The 17,090-nt window shown below is 42.1% G+C and overlaps 1 long non-coding RNA gene across 1 annotated transcript; it reads right to left on the bottom strand.

The window, feature by feature from the left end:
* Positions 1 to 28: 28 nt before the first annotated feature.
* Positions 29 to 16,474, bottom strand: LOC113034874 (uncharacterized). Its single transcript, XR_003274254.1, has 3 exons — positions 16,215 to 16,474; positions 4,097 to 11,064; positions 29 to 618 (listed from the first exon to the last, which is right to left on the bottom strand). It is a non-coding gene; the product is annotated as an uncharacterized LOC113034874 (long non-coding RNA).
* Positions 16,475 to 17,090: the final 616 nt, after the last annotated feature.

The following is a 17,090-nucleotide window of genomic DNA, read 5'->3' as shown; positions in this document are numbered from 1 at the left end:
CATAACCACGCAGACATGACGCATGAACCAGGGAGACTTGGTACAGGGGGAGATGACATAAACAGCTAAGGAACAAGACTAAACAGCAATCTCAAAATAAACTAGATGAGCTGAACTAGGGCACAAATGAATACAAAAGATACATGAAACTCAAACACTGGGTCACTCGACCCAGGACCATGACACAAAAAGCCAAACAGTTCAGAACTTTTTGTGATCTTTATCATTATTATTATTATGGTGACATTTTATAGGGAAATTAACCATCGTCATTAAATCCTAATTGGAGATTTAAACTCTTAGACAAGAACTTCACTGACTTGAAGTGTCGGGGCTTCAAAATCAGTAGAAAAATGCTTTGGGCTTCAACCCGAGTCCCCCTCTGCGCGGGCGTCAGATGGTGTACTCTGGAGGTGTGCGTCCGCACTGAGGGTCATTCTGGTCAGCGGCCTTCTAAGTGGCATCTAACAAGCCGCAGAGCTGGAGTGTAAAGGGTCACCGATCGGGTCGCTGCTAAACAAAGCTCATCACAGGTTGTTAACACTGAATTTCACTCATTCGATGCTTCAGCTCGGAGAGGCGGCGAGCTTCAGGGTGGAGGACGAGACGCCGTCAAGTCTGTGAGTTCAAACAAAAATGAGGAAAGAAAAAGAAAATGGATTCTATTAACAAAGAGTGAGAGAAACCTTGTACAGGATGAGCTGCTGAGCTGGGATTCAACAACCAAAGTTTTCTCATTTCCAGCTTCGGGTGGTTTTGGTTTGAGCCTCGTTAACGTATCAGGTTATTTTACTGTCTTTCATCAAATCATTTACATGTTTTTCACATGATGAAAACTACAAGAAAACAAACTTTGGTCCCACACTGAGCGAATCTGATGTTTCAGGTTAGAGAAGAAAGCCAATCGAGTCGTTTTAGATTAATAATCGTTTTACTTTGAACTTCAGAAACCAAACCATCATTAACGATTTACGGCTGTTGTTTAAGACCCACATTCAGCATCTGTGTTTGGTTTCTAATATTTTGTCTTTGTTAAGATTTTAACTTTGACTTCAGATAATGTTGTGTATTATTTTCAGAGTATTAAAGTTAAAGTTCAAATATTAAAGTATTAAAGTTCAAACTGACCATTATTTGTTTGACTTTGTTACTTTTTCAGAGGGTTGTTACTTTTTTACACTATTGTTACTTTTTCCAGATTACTGTTACTCTCTTAAATAGAATCTGTTACATCAGACTCATTGTTACGTTGTTGCTCTTACACACTAGAATCACCTGTAAAATGGACTGTTGTTTCTTTGTAGCGAATATTTTTGAAGTAAAACGGCTCCAACCGAAGAAGAAAATAATCCACAGTTTTCATGAGTGGGTTTTGCAGAATTAGAAGCAGAGTTTATGATCTCAGATTTATTTAAAATTAAAGCGAATGATTAAAACCCTCAAACGACCTTTATAGCGTCAGCGGGTCATGTGAGCACAGACCCACCTCAGGTCGAGCTCGTCGTCATTAACACGAGCACTGAGACGGACAGCTAACAGCTAACGCTAACAGGTTGTGCCACATCGTTGTTGTTGTTTATGACTGACGTGTGCAGAGCTGCAAACACCCGGATGGGTGTGCAGCTTTTTAAAAGATGACAACACCCCCCGAGGATGAGAAACGCCACAAGGACACGAGGAGGAGGTGTGCTGGTAAGAAAGCACCGCTATGATACTTTGATTTGTTTCAGGTGAACACATGCTGACGTATTGAGGAGACAGTTTTTAGTCTAATTTGCATACATAGAAGTTATTTCTGAAGTGATGAAATTTTGTTGCAAAAAGTAACTTCTTTAAACTGAATTTTGTATTTAATACTTTTCGTATGTGTAAAGAAATCCATAAACTTAAAAAAGTAACAGCTTCAGATGGTTTTAGTCTTTTATGTCATGTCTCAAAATATCTTCAGAATCAGGAAAGAAAAGTCAGAGCTGGAGGAAATAAACTTCAACACAAGTTATTCTGAATCATAAACGTGTTTCAGGGTTTAAAAAGAACTGGAAGTATCGGTTTGTTTGATTAGACACCAACGATTCTGGCTGTCAGGATGTGGTGATTTCCAAGCAGCAAGTGAAGGCAGCACTGTGTGAATGCAGCAGGTAAAATCAAATGGAGAAAAAGAAAAAATCATGTCTGTAACAATCTCAGGTCTGAAAGAAATGAAATGGTTCAAAAATTATTTTTGTTTTATTCTGATTTTCATTTTGAAATTTGAATATTTAAAAAGTTGCTTTTGGTGAAACAAAAAAATAAAATATATAAAAGAATATAAAATATAAAAAATAGAATATAAAAAAATAAACCAACTTTGTGAAAATGCTGATTTTAAAACAAACGCTCATTTTAACCTTTTCACTTTGCAGAATTCATGTAAAATATTGTTTTTACCTCATTTATTTATTTATTTATTTATTGTTTTTGTGGGCGGAGCCTGGCACATCTCCACCTGCAGATGTTCAGTCATTGTGGAAAAACAACAGTTTTACCTGTACTCAGCTATATCCACAGATATCAGGAGGTTACTGTATAAACACAGAATATTTGTTACTGAAATGTTTCACATTTGTTTGACTTTTTCATAGCTGTTGGTGAAACAGGTATTTAAAAAACATGTAAATGTTAATGAAGTTAAAAAACATTAATCTGCAACATAAAACTTTAACAGTTTAAATGTTATGTACACAAAATTTACAAATGTGTACATTTATTTAAAATTTAAAAATATATTTTATGGCAGAAATTGTGATTGTTGCAAAACATTTTGTAATTTTTATTACAAAAGTAACAAAATAATAATAATAAAAATAAATAAATAAAAAAAAAATAAAAAAGTTAAGTTTCTGTTTTGTTTTGTTTTTTAATTACGTTTAAAATTTTTGAAGTTTAACTTTCTTTTAACCAAAAAGGAAACGGGAACTAAACCGGAGAAAAGCCTGCGAGTCTTTGCATAAATGGAAATAATAATAAGGAACCTCATTTTTTTATACATCTAATACAATTTTGCCATTAAATGTGATTTTGAATGAAGACAAAGACGTCCTGTGTGACTGTTCTTGGTCTTCTGCAGAGAAACGTTCAGAGCTGATTTTAGACTTTACAGCACACAACAGGAATGTAGAGCAGCCAACCCCCCTCCATCGCACACATACGAATGTAAAACAGCACCAACACACTTTAACCCCATTAAGACGCGGCTTTAAATAACTTCCTGCTCCTGTGTTTTGACAAATGACTCACTTGCTCACAACATGATGAAAAAATACCCACTCAGTCGTTTTTTGATACTCAGTATTTACACATATTGTCTCATTTATACTCATTTCTGTTACTGTTGCAAAACAGTAAAGAAGAAGCAGGTTTCTGCTCATCAAACATCAAATTTTCCTTTTGTCGTCAATATTCTAACACATGTTTCTTCTGGTTTTAATCGTTTGCACATTTTCGTAGTTAGTTTGTTATGATCAGAAGATGTTGGAACAGTAAAGAGAAAATAAGATAACTGATTTCTTTTAAAGGATTAACAAAAGGCCATAAATTGCTTTAACGAGCTGTGATTGTACCAAACATCCTGGAGTCCTCGAATCTCTAAATTTAACACCTCAGACCTGCTCTAATGGCACGATTAGGCTCCCGTGAACCTTAAATTCGGTCTTTAAACTCCTAATCTGGGAGATTTTAGACTTCACTTTGGTTTTTTCAAGATCGCGTTTGGTTGTTTTGACACTTAAAGTTGCTCGTTCTGCGTCACTTTTAATCTTCGTGTCACTATGAAAAGTTTTCAGGGGTTCGTTTCCTAAAGCAAAAAAGTTAAACGCGCGTTTGAGCGGCTTCGACACGTCAGTTTGGTTTTTTCTGCCAGCCGTGTTTTCTTTCGAGCTTTCATTCGTTGGAGTTGAATCGCTCACGCGGCGGTCGTCGGGTTTTGGCAGCGACCTATGGCCTTGAACTCTCAGTGGACTTTTTTAAGGGCATCGACTTGCACAGCAGCCAAAACGCAGCAAAACTGTTCTGCAGTATTTTCAAACAAACAACGCAGGAAAAAAAAAGAAGCTCTGACCCGGGCAGCCGCGGCGCCGCTCTCACCCCGCCCCCCGGTGAAGATCGCGTGCAGAATCTAGGCAACCCTGAGCGTGCTGAGGGAGCGCTCGCTGCTGCGACGTGACCTTCCGTTCCCTTCGCCAAACAGCCTGTCGATGTGGGGGCTGCCCGACTTACCGAGCATGCTCAGTAGCGTCCGCAGCGTTTCGTGACAACACTAATCGTCTGCATGGATCACTGGCACGCAGAGTCACTTCTAATTAGAATTATCTCAATCTTCTGCAGGATTTCAGGCATTTTTTCTCTTTTTTCGTGGAGCGCCGCCGCCTGAGTGGTCCACCCAAGTGCCAGTTTCCCCTCTGACTCCGCCCCCTGCTCCCTCCCTCCGAACCGTCACTCGCTTTCTGCAGCCCGGCCTCCCTCCCCCCAGCTTTCCTTTCCTACTATGAAACAAGAAAACACAGGAGGTGGAGGAAGGCGGGCGATCCTGACCCGCTCTTCATCCTCACCTCGTGGCTTCACGCTCTATTACCTATGCGTGCTTCATCTCGACCATGTGTTTGCTGCACGTTCCTCGCCCTCCATCGTTCCTTCCTTCCCGTCTTGTGACCGTCTGCATTCACGCAAACGTCTGCAGGTTTTCCAGACTTACAGTTAAAGTCAGCCGCCTTCCCTCCAGCTGACCCTCTCCTGAGACGTCAGCCATTTTTAACCCACTTCCTCCATCAGAGAGGAGGTGAAAAGTGATGGATGTCGCCTCAACCAGCTCGGATTATAGCTGGTACCTCACAGAGTAGCTAAAAGCGGGAGGAAAGGATTCATTCTCCGCCGATTAACTCTGTTGTTTCTTTAAAACCACCTTCGTTTGTCAGGGTTTAATCTCCGTTTCCTTCCCCGACACCCTCCTCTGAAAGGGAAGCACAAAAAGCTGCAGGGCTCCAGCTTTACAAGCAGGAGGTCAAAGGTCAGAGTTTCACTCAGAAAACACCTAAAACGGACAAATAGAAATCTTCACAGCTCCACTCAGAATGAGGGGAAACTGCGAGAACACTGGACAGTTTCAGACGAGTCGAGAGCAAAAGTTCAGACGACTTTCTCTGATTTTTACGCCCCAAAAGCCGAAGAGTTCAGGAGGGAAGGCGAGGCCGGATTTTAACTGTCCGCCGACGGACAGACGGACGGGCCGGCGGGGCTCAGACAGGCAGGGAGGGAAGAGCGAAGAGACAGAAACGAGAAGAAAGCGTCAAGCCGGGCAGACGGCCGGTCAGTCAAAGAGACAGAGAGACAGACAGGTGTGTGCAGCGATCGGACGGCGAGATTTAAACAGGCAGGCAGTCAGACGGACAACCTGCCCAAGAGTTAGACGGACAGGCCGAGAGACAGGCGCAGGTAACGCTTCCTCAGAAACACGCCGCAGGTCGGAGAGGCTTTTTTCACGTTTGGATCTGAAACTGTCCGAGGTTTCAGGTGCCAGCGAGCGCGGGGGGGCGTTTTTTGTTTCCTGTCTGCAAATCTGTGAAATCGGATTAAACATGAGTTTTAAAGGCTGATTCTGATGTCTGCTGATATTGTGTATTTGTCTCACTCTCAGTAAATCCCATGAAAGCAGCAGACCCACAGTAAATGTTCGCTACACCACCGTCTGATAGATCCTGTCATCCCTCTGCGCCGCTCAGCCCCGCCACTGTTAAAGTTTCACCTCACGTCACCTCGGCTCGCTCGGACACCGTCGCCAAAGTGTTTCTGAACCATCAGCGTCAAACAGGTTTCCATCTTTTCCTTCCAAAGTCCAACCGAAAGCTCTTCTCCTTCTTTCTTTAACTCTTTAATCTCCACGTGGAAGCAAAGTGGAATCAGCTGCTGCTGTCTGACTGAAAGCATCAGGAGACGTCAGTGGCAGAACCTGACGTGTTACATGGAGGTCAGAGGTCGTGTAGAGGACCCAGCTGCAGGATGCTGAGGTAGGCAGGTAAAATCAAAAAGGTGAAACCCACAAAAACATGAACAAGACGGTAAAACCAGGAACTAAAGCAGGAGAAACTCCTCCTGGATCACTAAAACAGCTGATTTGTATTTCCTGCTGTCGAACAGGTTTTACACTCGTGTGCATCATGACGTGTTTGTGTCTGTCTCCTCATCCTTTTATAATCCTCCAGTAATAATTCACCTTTCTTTATCATGTAACCAATCAGACTGCCGGGACAGACAGGCCGACATGCTACGACGTCCACGGACGTTTCCACAACCGAGCGGCTCCAACAGAGGACACGCAACGGTTTCACTGAGTCACAATATGAACATTTTCAAGACTGAACCTGTCGTCACATCAGGAGCACTCCCTCACGCTGTCAGCTACAGTGAATCACGCTGGAACACCAAAACCCTACCAGCGCTAAACGTCCAAACTAATCCTTGAACGGTTTCATCCCGTTTGTTCCAGATTATTGGGAACTTTCTCAGAAAGGACTGCTGGAAACATGGCGGTCGGTTTCACAGCTGCTGAAGGATGGTGAGGGTGATGAAGGAGAAGCTCTCCACAGAGGAGGCAGCGGGACGTGGAAACTGTATTTGACCAACAGATTTGGGTTTTTGGCTGAGCGTAAAGTCGTGAAGGGACGTTAGATTCTCTGCTTCTAGCTTCTCAAATTGAACATTTCTGCTGTTTATTCACAAATGTGGTCGAAATTGTGGATTTTTCACTCGCAGGTCATCTGCCTCCATCATCTGAGGTCTTCCTCTTTCCCTCCTGCCCGGCATCTCCCCTCTTCACATGTTCAAGTTTTATTATAACGATTAAATGTTGAATAATTGAATCATGGCCATGAACATCGGCCTATTCTGTAATATTAAAAAGGTTTTGTTTCACTTTTACACACAGAAACCGACATGAGAAGGTGGATGAAGCAGGAGAACATGGTGTGTTTGTAGGGCAGGCATCGCTGAGGAGACGGAGCAGAGGGGACGAAAGCAGGACACGGCTGATGGAGTGCGCAAAGAGAGGAGGTGGAGGATGGTAGAGCGGGAGGATGGTTGGTTAGTTGGTCGGAGGGGGAGGATGAAGAGACACGATAACAGCAGGAGGGAGGAAACAGCAAATGAGATGAAGACTGTAAAGACTCGTGGGGGGAGCAGAAGGTTCATGGAGCATGTGGAGGATAGAAGCAGGCTAAGGAATTTCAATTTCAATTTCAATTTCAATTTTATTTCTATAGCACATTTAAAAGTCACAAGTACAACAAAGTGCTTCACAAACGAACCATACTTGCAATTTACAACAGGAGAAACAGTTAACAAAGAATAAAATTATAAAATAATAATATAAGAACAGACATGAATCAGGGAAAATTAAGCTAAGTAGTTTGAAAAGCGAGCTTAAACAGATGGGTTTTTAACCGAGATTTAAAAGATTGGATAGTTTCCGACACACGGACATCAACCGGTAGGCTGTTCCAGAGTTTTGGTGCAGCGAAAGCAAAGGCCCGATCCCCCTTCGTCTTTAATCGAGACATTGGTTGCATTAGAAGCCCCTGATTAGAGGATCTGAGTGCCCTTGTAGGGATATATAGATTAAGAAGGTCAATCAAATAACTGGGTGCCAAGTTATTTAAGATTTTAAAAGTATATAAAAGAATTTTAAAAACAATACGGTATTTGACAGGAAGCCAGTGGAGGTCAGCTAGAATGGGAGTAATATGATCCTGTCTTCTAGCGCCGCTTAAAAGGCGTGCTGCGGCATTCTGGACTAATTGTAGGCGTTGAATAAGAGAGAGTTGGAGGCCTAAGTAAAGAGAATTACAGTAGTCCAGTCTAGAGGTTATAAAAGCATGAATGAGCCTTTCAAGGTCTTTATGTCGTAGGTAAGGCATTGCCTTCGAAATTTGGCGTAGTTGGTAGAAGCTGGTTTTTACCACTGCAGCCACTTGCTTATCTAATTTGAGGGAGCTGTCCAGCATTACTCCGAGATTTCTGACAGTGGGCGATAAGTGGCTGGCATAGGAACCTAAAGTCTCCGAAAGCTGTTTCAACGGCATGTGGCTACCAAAGACGATGATTTCTGTTTTGTTTTCATTGAGGGTGAGCGAATTATGCAGTAGTCAGTCTCTGACGTCACACAGGCAATTAAGCAACGGCAATAGCGGGGATTGAAGATCCAAATCCAAAGGGAAATAGATTTGGATATCATCCGCATAGCAGTGAAAAGAGATATTGTGATTTCTAAAGATTTTTCCCAGGGGTAACAGATAGAGAGAGAACAACGTGGGACTTAACACAGACCCCTGGGGAACACCGCAACGAAGGGGTGCGGGGGAAGAGGAGTGATTTCCCATAGAGACAGAGAAAAACCGCTCGGATAGGTATGATTTAAACCATGAGAGTACTTTGCCTTTAAAGCCAACTACATGTTCAAGTCTTGAAAGGAGAATATCATGGTCGACCGTATCAAAAGCAGAGGACAAGTCTAAAAGAACTAAAACCACAGGGCGCCCTGTATCAACAGTTACGAGGAGATCGTTAAAAACTCTCAGTAAAGCTGTCTCGGTACTGTGGTGAGGTTTAAAACCAGATTGGAATTTTTCATTGATTCCATTTGCCTCTAAGAAAGATTGCAATTGCTTGAGGACAATTTTCTCTAAGACTTTAGCCATAAAAGGGAGTTTCGATACCGGCCTATAGTTTGAGAGGACATTAGGATCAAGATTACTTTTCTTGATTACAGGTTGGATAACTGCATGTTTGAACACGGCAGGGACGCAGCCTGATAGTAGTGATGAATTCATTATAAGTAAAATCCAGGGTCCTACAATATTCAGGGCGTTTTTGATAATGCGAGAAGGGAGCACATCATGACGGGAATTGGAATTTTTCGTTTGAGCTATTATTTCCTTAAGGGTCGGAAAGGAAACAAATTCAAACTGTTCTAGTACCGACGAGGGTTCAGATGTTAAAGATGTGTCCTCAATGGGTAGATATGTGGATCTTAGTGCTAAGGAAGGAAAGGTGAAACCGAGACTAATGCAGGAGGGGGGGAAATCACGAGCTCGCCCTCAGTGCCCTTCGGCCTCCTCGGGCTCCATGATTATTGACGTGTTTCTGAAAGAAATGCATTGTGGGAAATGTGGTCGAAACATGACATGAAACTGTTTAAGATGTTTTCTCCAACAAATAAATGTAAATGATATTTATTATGGAGAGCAGCAACTGCAAGCCAAGGACACAGGTAACAACTAACACTGTAAACATTGTGTGTACATCATTTATTTGTACTTTAATAAGATCGATAGTTCCTGTGTATGCCTTCCTTGTGTTTTTTCAAAATAAAGATTCTGATAAAGACTAAAGGATTAATGAAGCCGTGGTAAATATATCAGAGGACAGATGCTCAACCTGAGGCGGGAATACCAGTCAGCTACAAACCTCGGCTCAGTGAACGGATGTCTTTATAGAAATGTGTTTTTAGGGAATGTGGGTGCACCGTGATTGGTCCACCTGTAAGTCCGTCAGCTGTTTGACCACATGAGCGCAGGAAAGCATCAAAAACAGTAGTAAAAAATTAGAGACAGCTGCGATCGTCATCCAAATGACAGCGAGGCGACAGACGGTGCCGACATCCAATGGTCACAAGAACCATGAAAAGTTCCTGTGAGAAAGAAACGAGTACGAGGAAATAAAAAAGGCCACAACGAGGAAGTTTCACAGCGTGCAACCCAGAGGAAGCTTTGAGGTTTTATCCATTTAAGTAAGTGATTGAAGTAAAGGCACCGCCTTCCTCGACCTAAACACCGACGCTTTTGTTCCCTGACGGAGCGGCAGGCGTCCAGACCTGAACCTCGACCTGAACCTCGACCTGTGGGACTTTGCAGGGCCACCATCCACCCCGACCACCTCCGACTCACTCGGCCACGACAGCTCAAATGTGACGTCTTTATTTTAACCGTATTTATTCCCACAACAAAGCGTTTCACTGGCATGTTTGAGATCAGCGGCGTGTTTAACCTGCAGAACCTGACGGGTCATCTTTGGACCTGTTTTCACTGATTAGCAGTAACAGATGACATGATTACATTTTTATTTCTGTATTTTTATTTCTGCACAAACAAACATGGCTGACTCTGACCTCGGGCTACAGATCACATGACCCTGAGCTGAGGGCTTCCTCACTCCTTCATCCTGCTTCATCTTCATCGGCTTTTATTGTCTTTTATAATCATGTTTTTATCATTTCTGTTCTTTTTCACGTGTTATTTGTACTGTTTTTGTAACTTTGTGGCTTTTATGAACATCCCGGTTCAGTATTTCCATGTCTGTCAAAGAAAACTTGCATAAATAAAGTTATTATTTGCTGCTGTTGTTGATTTGAGGAGAAAAGGGAAAGGAACAGGAAGTGATGGGACAGCGAAGCAGAGCTGTAGGAAAGAAGGAGGAGGAGGAAAAAGGAGGCGAGAACATGAGGAGAGAGGAGTGAACGGAGGAGACGAGGAGGAGGAGGTGAGGCAGGTGGGTAAGCCAGGGTCAGCTAAAGGCCTCTGCACTGGAAGAGGGCGTGGCCAGCTTGACCTTCCTCTGCGCCCTCCTCTGCCTCCGCCCCCGTAGAGCCCTGTGTGCTCATGGGAACTTTCTGCAGCCAATAAGAGCTCACTGGAAACCAGCGTGCAGACCAATGAGATCCTCTGGTAACCACCGTGCCTTCCTTCACTCGTCTTCCTCCTCTTCTTCGTCCCCTTTTTGTTCTTCTTCTGAGTATTTGCGTTCATGCCCGTTGCGTGACCACTAATCACTTCAGAGGTCGAAGCGGCTCGAGCAGCTGGGCGCATCCACCGCCGCCGCCGCAGCTCTGATCAGCTGATCAGCTCAACTCGGCTTGTGGTTAATAATGTTGGGGCAACGGCGAGATGTTTTGCTCCGTAAGGAGGCTTCCCGCTGCCGCTGAGGGGTGGCGCCGTCTGAGAGGTCAAAGGTCACAGGCGCTGCGGCAGTAAACACGACTTCCTGTAAATGTTTGAGGAGAAGCTCGTGAAGACGTCGAACTTTAAAAATTTCATTTTATATGCATCAGATTCACTTTAAACTGTGTGCTGGGATGTTGGCACGCGCAGGCTTCCATACATGGAAACACACACACACTCCTGATTTTACATCCGAGGACGTAACGCAGAACAAACGCAGTTTTTTACCTGAAACATTCATCAGCCATGACTGCTCCCCCATGAACACACATTCTGTGTCTCACAGCTGTGTTTTACACATAAACACATTTATTGGCATTTCTGGGTTTGCAAATCTTAAAACAAGCACAGCTACATTAAAAACCACTTTGATACATTTACTATATACTGGTTTTAAACCAGTGGTCTAACTGGGTCACTGTGCATTCATAACATAACACTAACGTATCATCGATTATTAATGAGCTCGTGAAATGAATGGAAAGCATCCATCCAGCCTGCATTCACTTTAAGTTCATATAAAATTATCATCATTTCTAAATTAGCAGCTAAAACCTATAAAGGTGGTGCAGATCTATTTTTATTTAATTTAGTTTAATGTATCATTCTGCGTGTTTGTTTCTGATTTTTTTGTGGTTTTTGGCTGATTTTTTAAAATAATTCTAAAATGTGCTTAGAAATAAAATTGACTTTTAATTAAATTAAAGTGAAAACAATTATTGGACTTTATAGTCACATATTTTTAGTCATTTATGTAAAAAAAACAAACATGAAATAATAAAATGAAAAATCTTTAAAGTTATCTTAAAAAGAAAAATAAGATTTCTTGTGTTTATTTTGGTGAAACAGGAAGTCTTTTTCTTTTACAATATGAATATTAATGCACGTTACAGACTGGTTTCAGATTTTAATTTTGCTTATAGGGCTTTTTTGTTTTGTTTTTGTAGAGTTTTAATGTTATCCTGACACAACATATAATAATGTAATAATAACGCTTTATAAACGGGCGTTCCTGTGTCAGCAGGTCTCAGTGTGATGACAGGAGAGCTTTTCTTCAGCTGTGAACAGCACAAACCTGCAGTTTGGTCTTTTATTAAACAGCCTCACAAAAAGAAACAAATAAGCAATAACATCAATAATAAAAGCCGCACAGGTCTGCGGAAAACGCGCAGAGCGTTTGAGTGTTTTGCGTTGTTCTCGGTTTGAGAATCTTTTTTGTCTTTTTTCTTTTATCCCACCTGACTCTTTACTTTCTTTTTCTTTATTTCCTGGTTTTTATAAAAATCATTTTGTTACTTTTTGCAGATTATTACAGTTTTTCCCTCTAATGCAGCATTGTCTGAGGTTTTATTTTTTCCGTTTGAGTCTCGAGCGGCTTCTTTGTCCTCGGAATTAAAATGAAACGTGTTTCAACTTTTCTTTCTCCTCGTAACAACAAGGAAATAAATGAATCTCTATTTCCTTTAAGAGTGTGAGAAGCAGCTGCCGAGGGTGAAGTCTCGGTTTGGAACCTGGAGCCTCGACACGGAGATCAGGCTGTTTGTTAAACGTTAAATAAAAGTTCAAGTCTGAGACTTTTTAAAAAAGTAAACCGTAACTTTATCCGTCAGAGGAGACAGAAACGCAAAAACAGTGACGGTAAAAAGTCCGCAAACGGCACAGATATATATATATATATATATTTTAGTATTATTTAGTTATTATCGGAAAAAGCGTGTTGATGATTTCGATTTGATTTTTCTCGGTAAAATAAAAAAGAAGCAGAAAAGAGTCACAGCCAGGTTACCAAAGCGGAAACTTTGATGGTTTTCCTGCAGCGAGCAGCGCTGAAATCAGCCAACTATTCATGATTTTCACTTTAAAATAATAATAATAATAATAATAATAATAATAAAAATCCACCATAAACTGTCAGAAGGACAATTATGCATATGCAATTATGAATATGATTAGGCAGCTAAAACTTATTAGCTGATGTAATAATACTTTAAGTCTAAATGACATTAAATTACATCAGAATTAATTAAAGTTTGTCTGAAGAGCTTATTACACGTTTTTAAGTTTTTTAAGTTTCTCCTGTTTGAAATGTTATTATTGTGTATTTGCATGATTGTGGAAAGAAATAAATTCTTTAAAGTAAAAAATCAGAAAACACATTTTTGTTTTAGATAATAAATAATAATGACGAACAGATATTGTAGCTTCCACGAGACTTTGTCTGTAATAAAACACAGTTAAACTTTAATGTGTTTTTCTCTGTTAACCAGCAAAATAAATCAGAACTAATAAAGTTTGATGTGAACTTTATGAAAACAGTTTTCAGAGAGTTTATGAAGCTGTAAGCAGGCGGGCAGAGAGAGGTGAGCTTATGATCACATCCACAAGCACCCAAACTGACCACACTGATTAGTAATCAGATTACAATGACAATCGTTATTAGGTGTGTGTGTGTGTGTGTGTGTGTGTGTGTGTGTGTGTGTGTGTGTGTGTGTGTGTCTGCGCAGCTGTAATCAGGCTGTAGTCATGATGCTAAAACAGAACATGGATAATGATGAATCTGAACTTTGCTGCTAAAAGTAAAAACATTTCTGAAAGTTTATTAAATTTTAGATTAACCATCAGAAAGTGTGAGCACATAAACAAGTGATGGAAGCAGCATTTATATTATTCACTTAAAAGAAACAAAAGCATGCTGTGGTATGCTAATAATCTTCTTTTAAAAGTAATTTTAACATGAAATAAATAAAATCAAACACTCTACCATGTTTATTACTGTTGCTTTACATTTATTGGTGTGTTTGTTCAGACAGAGACACTTTTAGCTGTTTTTATACAGTTTCTCGATTTTTGATCTTTAAAAATGCAAAAAATCTATTTTGTTTTTAAGAAGGATTAAGAATGACAACAAAGGAGCAAAATGCACAAAAATAAACAAATGAAAAAAATAATTAAATTACACAACATAGATGGGATTTTATTAAAAGCAGTCCTGACGTGTTTTAATTGTAACATTCGCTCTGGGAAAACTGACAGACTGAAAGTAAAAGTCAGTTCACCAAAACGCTCTGAAGCCGCACGGACACATGTTGGGACTTTTATTTTGTAGGAGGCGTGTGGCTCTTGGCTCCCAGTGGTGTCGGGCATCGTGTCGCCGAGGCTCATTTTAGTGACACTGTGGATGAAAACAACATCCGCCGCGTGCCCAAACTGCGAAGACGTTGCTGGGAATTAGAGGATAATTAGGCAGAAAAAAACGAGCTGACCAGCGGCTGTTTGCTCACATCCCATTTCTTCTCCTCAGCTCAGCGTAATCTGAGAGGACGCCCCGGGCTGCACTTTACAGTTTGAGTCGAGTTTAAATAGGGGAGGAAAAAAACCAAATACAGCAACCTGTTATCCAGCAGGACTCGGCTCAGTGAAAGCAGTGTGTGCTAACATGAGGCCGTTTGCTGCCTGCAGCCATGACACCAATCTGTGACTGTAATCAGCCCACACCAGAGGACTGATCGGTCCCATCCAGCCTCACGCCAACGTAATCTTCCCTAAAAGTGTGCGGACATTCATATGATGGATGTCACTCCGATATTCCAGCCTTAATCTGCGGCTCTGACAGCTTCCACTCTTCTGGCTTCATTTTTCCCACCAGATGTTGACCCTGCAGCGAGGATTTGCCCCCACGGATGAAGGAGTTATCCCTTAAACTAACAAACAGGCCGAGCTTCCAGGCCTGAAGACTGCGTTCTTTTAATGCCCAGCAGGGGGCGACTCCAGAGGATATCTGAGTGCATAGAAGTGGAGGAGAAAATGAGCCTACTTCTCATCTTATTAAAACAGTTTCCTGACGAGTTTATCGTCTCGCTCTCTAGTTTCAGGTCCTACGAAACACAACGTGAAGTTCACTTTGTAAAATATGATCACATTAGAGTCAACACGGACAGTAAAACTGGGGCTGATTTAGGGCGGGGCAACCTCCTGACTGAAATGCCCTGAAACTGCAACAGCATCAAAGGTCAAACGAGAGGTCAACGTTTAGGTTAGCTTGTATAAACCTCCTGTCGGATCTCTAATCTGCTGACTCAGTGTCACAAATGTCATTTGTCCCCTCTGTAGAGGAATTATGTGAAGCAGTAGCGGTTTTAGATACGGGCGACACGGGCGGTTGCCCGGGGTGGCATCATGGTGGGGGCGGCATCACGGGCCTCGGCAAAATTTTTTTTTAAAAATGATCGTACTCGTGCTGCCCCGACGTCATGCCAGTGCATATTGTGAATGTCACAGGCACCGATCGGTTTTCTATCGCCCATTTGCTGGGAGTAAGGGCGCCCTTCGTTTGCGAGGTGCGCCTGCTGCTTGCGGCACAGGGAGGAGAGGGCGGTTTGGTATCCGTTTGCATACCATGCATACTCTCTCTCTCTTCATATGTGTGTGTGTGTGTACAACAGTTTTATGTTAATGTACAATCCTTAATATGTTTTATGTGTGTGTGTGTGTGGGGGGGGCGCCCGAGGGAGTGTTCGCCCAGGGCGCCAAACAGGCTAGGATCGCCACTGATGTGAAGTACGAGTTACGAAAAGTTTATTATGGGCAAATTCTGTGAATGTTTGAGAGATTTTTATCCAGCTCGACTGCTCATTCTATACATGCATGTTTTATAAAAACACTGAGATCAGATCAAAATGAACTTAATTCTCCAAAATAACTCCCTGAATAACAACCCAGAGCCATTTCAAGGCTGCTGCCGAGTGACAACACGTGCCTCTACTGCAGGAAGCATGGCCTGCATCATAAATGCCCCCAAACGCACTGCAAACAGCATCTTCCTCCATGAAGATCTTATGAAGGAGGGAGTCATGGACAGAGACCAGACAGTGTTTTAACATGGGAGTCTACGGGGACGGGCTCACTGCTGCCTCTGCTGGACATCAGAGGAACTGCAGGGTCAGGGACTTCCAGCTTTGTACCAGGCAAAGTTAGACTTGATGATTTTTGTTAGTAGCAACACAAATTGGAAAATGTGACTCAGCGGTTTCATAACTGATCTGGTGATAAATGTGTTGTCCAACAATATTCACAGCTGAGCATCAGCTTACATCTACTTCAGGTTCCTGTCTCTTAGCCATGAAAGTCTTCATCTTCGAAAAATGTGGTGATAAAAACAAAGATAAAAAAAGATAAAAGAAGATTTGTAAATACCTCAGATGTGCGTGGTTTAACTGCAGTGGTTCCCTTCAGTTGTGTGGTGCAGATGGAGGAAACATCCACAGCACACCGACCGTTAGTGAACAGGATGCAGCTGGCACACAGCATCACAGGGCAGATGGTGGAGGAACGCTAAGCAGCAGGGCTGATGGGAAATGTGGTCCTTAATCAGAGAGAGGAGGACTCAGAATACAGCGAAGGCTGCAGGCTGTTTACAAACCCACCAACAATAAGATGCATAAAACAGAATCATGTCGAACGTTTCCAGGTGTAAGCGATGATTAATAGTCTTTGAAGGATCAAAGCTAACCCTAAGCTGTTTGCTGTCATGGAAACAGCAAGTCCCCTCCACCCCACCCCAACCACCATCTTTACTGAGTGCCAGTAGCTTGCTATACATTTGCTCCTGACCTGTGCCAAGACAAAGGCTTACAGGTGAGGGATAAAGGTCTTTAATAAGCCTCACAGTAGATATTTTAGGCTTAATGGATGAGGGAAGGAAACCGAGTGGGAATACACAAATACCTGCGGCATCGGTCCAAAAAGGGAAGCACGTGTGACATTACGTGTGCTCCCATCCACCTGTTTAAGGCACATTTTAGTCATGATGGAACACGTCCTAAATTTCACAATAAGAATTCAGTTTTTCTCCTTTGTAAATCAGAGATGGATGAAGCTGATGGAAAAGTCCTTTAGCAGCAAAAACCCAAATCGGACACTTCCTGTAGCTCCAGAGTCGCTCTGTTCATTATGTGTCTGCTTGAACAGCTGTCTTTGGCCATGAACAGCACCTCAGCTGGGCTTTCACAGCGATTAGTGTCGACAGAGCTGAGCCGTCCGACTTCCCGATACTGAAGCTGTCCGTGAGAT

The sequence above is a fragment of the Astatotilapia calliptera genome, chromosome 13 (assembly GCF_900246225.1).
Source record: "Astatotilapia calliptera chromosome 13, fAstCal1.2, whole genome shotgun sequence".
Taxonomy (NCBI): domain Eukaryota; kingdom Metazoa; phylum Chordata; class Actinopteri; order Cichliformes; family Cichlidae; genus Astatotilapia; species Astatotilapia calliptera.
Note: the sequence above shows the minus strand (reverse complement) of the source record. Positions and strands in the feature narration are given on the sequence as shown.